Here is a 6,358-nt window from a genome sequence, read left to right on the forward strand (position 1 = left end):
AGCTGCTGAGAAAGTCAAAGGTAGGTTATAGTGATTATGAACACACAAACAAAATAAAGAAAAGGGGATTCTATTAACCCAATTTTAACTTACCTTCACATCTGCTGAGAAAGTCAGTTGAAAGTTCATCAATCTCAATAAGATCTTCTCAGGTGGTTGATTCATCAGCTCCTCCACATCCTAACGATTTATGAACAAAATTGAGGTGCTTTCCTCAAATTGAGGTCCGCCCATAGTTGTATCTAAGGTTAAAACATCAAAGCAATTGTTTCAATTATAGAAAATATTACTTATATAATTTTCAGTTTGTATCATCACCATGTGCTCAAAAGTCAAAATAGAAAGCTCAAACTTCATTCATATAATAGTGATTTTTAGATGACAACCAGAGCATACGTTAATGATTTGAGATATCAACCGAAGCACTAGATGACAGAGGAAATAAAAAAAACACAGAGAATATTAATATTCGTACTGACTAGAAACTGCTAGCACTTAGGAGCACCCTACCAACTTCCATAACTAAGTAGAGGGAAAAAATAAATTTAATCAAAATCAACATGATGCAACAAAAATCCATCTCAAAATATACATTTGTTCATAGATTGCAATATGCCAACGTAATTATAGAGGAAGAAAATAATAAAAATCCAACCAAAGTCGTCAAAAGGACCAAATAAAGAAAAAAGAATGTGCAGTGCAACAACACAAAACATGTAACTTAGCATTGTACTTACCGAGCATATGGTATCGACTATTGTACAAGCAAGGGTAGAATAATGAAATAAACATAGATAGCAAACTCCAATCTTGTTTGAAGTTTACAGGCTTTCTATCATGCACTTTTTAGATAATCTTCAGGGTTCAGATGAAAAGAACCTAATAGAATATTAGGTTAATAAGTTTTACTTCTTTGTACTTTGGCATGGAACAGAATATTCAGAAAACTATCAAAAAACTAGTGATAGGACCAAAATATTCTTGAAAATAGAAAAGAACTAACGACTGAAACAGCATGTATACTTACCCTTCAATGAAGTCCTGCGTGCCAATATTAACTACTGTACATCCAATAGCCTTAGCAGAATCGAGGCATAGTGTAAGATTTTCATTCCTTTCCCAAGGGTTCAACACCCTCTTTGTATTGATTGCTCATTCATCAGTGTCCCAGGGACTGCCACATTGATAAGTTTACTACATCAAAGAATATGCCTTCAGATTACAAAGCCCCAAAACCAAGAAAGAAAACCATCTCCAAATTCAAATTAAAGCAAAGGGCTTAACAGGGAAATCACCATAGAAGAACGCCATCTTTTACAATCTCGAAGAGATCATTAGTGGAAGGATCTAGCGAATGATCTTTCTATGATATGTGTAAAGGTGTACTATGTGTAACTCTATTTTATGTTGGCCAGTAGATGCTTTGATTCCGAGACAGAGTGAGTAATGGGCATATAATCGTATTAGTATGTAATGCAGCAACTGTCACCAATTATCGCCCATAAATGATAGAATGTAATATAAAGTGGTGGTCTTTAGGATGTTTAGGATGTAGGACTGAATTGAAGGAAAATATTTCTGTTATGGGGGAGGGGGGAGGGCTATATAGTGCGGTCAGAAGAGGTAAAAGGCCCTGTTTCTTTCACTGTTCAAAGTAACATGATAAGCAACTTTTTTTTGTTTTGTTTTTTTGATCAGCAACAGAAAAATTGAAATATTAATTTAGAATAGAAAGATACAACTAGAGGTTGTAAAAAAAAAAAAAAACAGCAAACCCAAAAAGCCAGCCCAAATTTTCACATGAGCCCAAAACATTGGTTGTCTCTGAATTCCAGGTTTAGCTAGGCCATCTGCCATGCTGTTTGCAGATCTTCTAATCCATCTTATTTGGATGAGCATATCTCTAGAAAGTTGTTTGAAGTGCCTGAATTCATTCCTTAGCTGCCAAATTACCCCTTCCTCAGTTTTGATCAGCAACATGCCCAGTTCAGATTTGCCGCACCACTGCGGCTAACCCTACTTCCTGCAGGCGTTGGTTGCGAATTGCTCAAGGGAGACGATTATAGACCATCGTTTTGGTCCATCATCTCCCCATCTCCTTTGGTCACGTGCCTACTTAAAAGGGCGCGTGGCTAGACCCATTAAATCAGCCCATTAAAAAAGGTCACGTGTCTACTTTTAAGGTCTGGGTCCACCCGATTTAAAAAAGTCAGCCCATTCACTTGCCTAGACCCATTAAATCCTGATGGGCCTTGGCCCAACCCTCTATCCCTTTGCCAGTGATGTGTTTACTTAAAACAACATGTGACTGGTTGACTAGCCTCGGTTCATTAGACCAGACTGAACCAGCTCACAGGACTGGCTTGAACCCTGAAACCTTGCCGACCTTTGTTCATTTTGTTTTGAAATTTGAATTGGAACAAGCCCGTCTCCATTTAATTCCCCTGTCACCAACTGAACATAGGACCTGCCATCCCTCAGCCCACCTTGCCATGCAGACTTTCCCCAAGTGTTTAAATCATCCTCTTTTTTCTCTTTTTTTCTTGGGAACCTCAGTTGCCTTAACTTCTCTTGTAGAGACTACACTGCCTTGCAAACCACACAACCAAGCCTGTTTTGTCTCTTTATCTTCCTCTCTTCTTCCCTCCTTCCATAGCTGGGCTTCAATGGAGGTAGCAAGCCAAACGGGGTAAACTAAACCATCTGAAACAACCTCTATCTTCTTTAGAATATCACTGGGTTTAATACCACCTAACATCACTACAACTGAATGGAGATCACAATCAAACACACCATCTAATCTTGCATCATAGACTACAACTATTGACTGCAATACTTCCTCCTTCTAGAGGTTGAAAAGTAACCCTAACAATCTGACTATTACATTGTCCTCAATCACAAACTTTTGGTATTGGAGAGAGGACACCATTTCGAGACTGTGGCAGCACCAGCCTCTGAGTGAATAATTAAAGCTGAAATCTCTACTTCATCTTCACCCAGATCTAACAAAGCTTTACAAGAAACATAAGGAGTAATCACCATCGGCTTTTGCAGGTTTAATTCTCTGAGTATCGCCTGCGCAAAACCTCTCCAATCCTTTGGTGAACTTGAGGTTTCCACCACAAATTTCTTCCCCCAGTTCTCCTTTTCTACTGATGCTACTAGTTTAGAACTTCTTTTTCCTTTTTCTGCAATCAACCAGTTTCTGTCACCTGGTTCTTCCATTCTCTTTTGTATACCCCCTTTCTTTTCCTTTGCTACAGCCTCTACTTGTTTTGTTTTCAGCTGCTGAATAAAGTCACTCAGTACCTGTGCCACTGCCTTCCAACCATTACCCCTTCTACTTTCTGGGAAGCAGACCACCTGCTTCTTTCTTCCTCCAAAGAATTCCTGCAAAGTTATGTAACAACCTTTTGCATTCGTTTTGCATTCCAACTCATACCTCTTTCTTCCATCAAGGTTGAACTTCGTAAAGTTCATATGTTTACCTTTAGAACTTGCTTCTAAACAAACTTCTGCATCCATTCGATCACTTCAAGACCTTCCAGCAATATTGTAGTTCTCTCTGCCTCCCTAATCTTCAAGCTCTGCTGGCCTCTGATCCTTACCTCTTCAAGAATGAAAACTTTTGCTTCAATCTTTATCTCTTTCCTCCATTTTGCAACTTCTACAAACCTGTTCTCCATCTCTCTTCTCTCACTCATTGGAATCGGCTGATTGAGAATATGGATACTATGTTGGCAGATTGAAAGTCAGAACAATAACTTCCTTGACTCCACCCCTTCTTTTCTTCTTCATACTCTTCTTTTATTTTAGTATTTTTTCACCAGCTTTTCTGGGTCTAGAACATGGCTTCACCCCTTCTTTTCTTCTTCATATTTCTTCTATTATTTTAATATTTTTCACCAGTTTTTCTGAGTCTAGAACAGGGGCTCTGCCACCTACTTTTCACATTCATTTTCTTTTATTTTAGTATTTGTTCCCTATGTTTTGTTGATCTCAAATAGGGGCTCCACCCCCTTCAGTTCCTTTAAGTTCCAACTCCTAAGTTATAAGTTGTAACTCTAATAAATTGTTTTGCCTACTTGAAGCAACACTACAAGAAACACAAGCACAAAAGTGCAGAATACATAAATCCAAGGAAACTAGTTCAGAATGGGTAGAAATCCATCAACTTATTATTTTTAAATTCCATCGCCTAGGTGAGGGCTAGGTGCCTAGGTGCCCGGGCGCCCCGCCATGGTCACCTAGCCTTGCCTTGGCACCTTGGAAACTATGAGCAACAGTTCTTTTTCTTTACTTCTGTAAGTGCTTCCATGATGAAATCTAGTTCCTACTCAAACTTTGGTGGACAGCAAGCTGTATCTTTGTTTATTCATATCTATTTTTCATCATTAGTCACCCAAATTACCTTCTGTCACACTGGAAAGTCCACTACTAGATATGGAAGTTGTAGTACCCCTACTTGTCTGCCATAACTTTTAGTGAGGATTATGAATTATGCCATTCTGATGGGACCCTATGATTTCATGAAACATGCACTAATCTAGACCATGATTTGATGTTAGATGCATAACTGAAATCTATAGGCCTAGACATAAGCCGATAGATGCATATGTTAATGAAGTAACAAAAGTTGATTAAGCAAGCCAAAAGAGCCAGGCTATGGCATTTGAATCATATCTACCTGATGAGCACGGCAAATGAGATCTAGATCATGTTTTTGAAGGAATTCAGTGACCTTTTCAGCTCCAAATGTATAAGATACACCTCTGTCATTTTCTCCCCATCCTTGTATATCTTTATTAGGATCAGCCCATAGCAAATCACAGAGAAGTCCCTGATCGGGCACATCAACAGGGCGAGCAATATTCCGTATCTGATCCAAGTTCTTCAAGTCAGGGGACAATCCTCCATGCAAGCAAAGGATCTTGTCATCAATAAGAGCAGCCACTGGCAAGCAGTTGAAGCAATCTGTAAATCTCTTCCAAAGGCGGACATTAAACCTTCTCTTGCACTCGTCATAAAACCCATATATTCGGTTGATGGAAGCACACTCATGATTGCCCCGAAGAAGGAAAAAGTTCTCCGGGTATTTAATTTTGTATGCAAGGAGAAGGTAAATGGTCTCTATGCTCTGCTTACCACGGTCCACATATTCCCCAAGGAAGAGATAATTTGCGGAAGGTGGGAGTCCACCATATTCAAAAAGCCAAAGAAGATCAGAATACTGACCATGGATATCTCCTGCCAAAGAGTCAAGTAGTTCAGCAATGGAGATTTCATTATTAAAGCAAATGAATGGAGCTACACTTTTACTCCACACAAGATATTTGCAGTTTAACAAAAAATGTTGTAATTAGAGAACTTGGTAAATATGATAATTATCTTTATGCATTTGCATCAGCTGTGTAGACACATGGGTAGATGCCCAACAAAACAAACAACTTGCTCCTTCCGGTACTTAATAAAATTCAAAATATGGCTGCCTTTGCTCTGAGATACTCATTACTCAATCGAAATCCACAATCATTTTTCTCAAGTATCAATCAAGACAATCATAAAAGCATGTAGATAATGGGAGTTGTCATTTTTGTATCTAAGATAGCGGGCTTTGGAAAGGCAAACATATGTTGTTACCATGTGTTAGACAATGTCTGTTATAAAATCTGATTAATCTTAACACCTATGATGTGACACATAGGATGAAGTCAACAAAAAGATAAATGCTTAGATATGAATATTTGTCCTCTATTAGTTCTTTATTGGGTAAAAACCAACCTGGTGGAGTCTGTGGATGAGACACTGATCCTGAACATTACAGGAGTTGGTCCATGAGGGTCCCCCATGTTTCATTGATCTCGACTTGTTCAACACTTGATTGTTCTAAGCATGTTCACCACATAGTTTGGCTAAGGCAAACAACATCAGGGAAAGAAAGTTGGATGCATGGAGAAAACCTCATTTCAATTGAAGCTAAAACCTTTCCCTCCATCATATTTCTGACCCTAGTGACTCAATCTTTTAATGAGGGAGAGTAGTAGAGAAAAGTGTGAAAGAGACGTAATTACATGACATTCAGATTTTCTGCTCACAGGCATCTGATCTAATACATCTCCAAAACTATGGGATAAGTTCCTTGGAATCTTGGACAGAATAAGCATTTTTTATGGTAAAGAAAAATTCATTAAAACAAAATCAAGACACAAAAATAGGTTGTAAGGAATTACCCACAAAGGACAAGAGAACCAACAAGCATCCTAAACTCCCCATCATGACCAATCAAATAAGAACTTACATAGACTAGTGGCGGTATGGCACACATAGACTAATGCCTGAGAGGATGACCCAGGCAAGG

General features: G+C 38.6%; 1 pseudogene across 1 annotated transcript; it reads right to left on the reverse strand.

The window, feature by feature from the left end:
• Positions 1–266: 266 nt before the first annotated feature.
• Positions 267–5,849, reverse strand: LOC148790829 (serine/threonine-protein phosphatase PP1 pseudogene; annotated as a pseudogene). The gene is made up of 2 exons (XR_016077692.1): positions 5,782–5,849; positions 267–5,312 (listed from the first exon to the last, which is right to left on the reverse strand). The product of XR_016077692.1 is annotated as a serine/threonine-protein phosphatase PP1 pseudogene (transcript).
• Positions 5,850–6,358: the final 509 nt, after the last annotated feature.

Source organism: Nelumbo nucifera, chromosome 6, assembly GCF_055504915.1.
Source record: "Nelumbo nucifera cultivar China Antique chromosome 6, China Antique-T2T, whole genome shotgun sequence".
Classification (NCBI taxonomy): domain Eukaryota; kingdom Viridiplantae; phylum Streptophyta; class Magnoliopsida; order Proteales; family Nelumbonaceae; genus Nelumbo; species Nelumbo nucifera.